Source organism: Ursus maritimus, unplaced genomic scaffold (genome assembly GCF_017311325.1).
Source record: "Ursus maritimus isolate PB19 unplaced genomic scaffold, ASM1731132v1 scaffold_33, whole genome shotgun sequence".
Taxonomy (NCBI): Eukaryota; Metazoa; Chordata; class Mammalia; order Carnivora; family Ursidae; genus Ursus; species Ursus maritimus.
Window position 1 is genome coordinate 2,150,161 of NW_024425897.1, and position 687 is coordinate 2,150,847.

General features: G+C 58.1%; 1 protein-coding gene across 2 annotated transcripts in view; it reads left to right on the plus strand.

Annotated features, from left to right (window-relative positions):
- Positions 1-687, plus strand: part of AIFM3 (apoptosis inducing factor mitochondria associated 3) — a 14,234-nt gene that overhangs the window by 11,016 nt on the left and 2,531 nt on the right. The window lies entirely within an intron of this gene.

Sequence of the window (687 nt, forward strand, 5' to 3'; positions counted from 1 at the left end):
CCCCCCCCCCGACTTGGTGGTCACCAAGCCCTGAAGCCTCACTTACGGTGCATGCCTGGTCTGGGTCCCTAAGATGAACAAGCCAGCACGCTGGCTGCCTCATGGGGAGGGCCAGCAGACTCTGCCCTGGCCTCTCCTCCCTGACTTCGCGCTATCCGAGCGTCCGCTGCCTGAAATCCCATTCCTGGTACCAACTTCCATTCAGGTCCAAGGTCTAAAGTTGGTGCTAGTTTTAAGGAACCAAAGCCTCCTCATCAGCCAAGCACAATTAAGGCTTAACTGGGAGGGTCTAGGAGATCACAGCCATCCATCTACAGGGGCGAGGGGGCCTCATATGAACTAGGAAGCCACCCATGCTATTCTGTGGGGCCCTGGGTGTGGCTGTCATCTCTGCTTCCCTAGGTACTTGGGCCCCATTCTCCTGCCCCCCTCTTCATACCTGATGTGTCTGATGAGTTGTGTGCACACCTGAAATGGTGGGCAACCCCACAACCTCACAATCCCAGGAAGCAAACCTTCCAGGTCTGGGGGGGCACTTCATTCAAATTCTCTAGAGAAGTGATCTGAGCGACCGGCTTTGAGCCAGGTGTCCCCTCTGCACGGATCAGCTGCGATCGAGGGTGGGCAGTGGGCTGAGTGATGATGCATTACTTGACCTCTGGGGAGGCGGGGGGGGGGGGGGGGGGG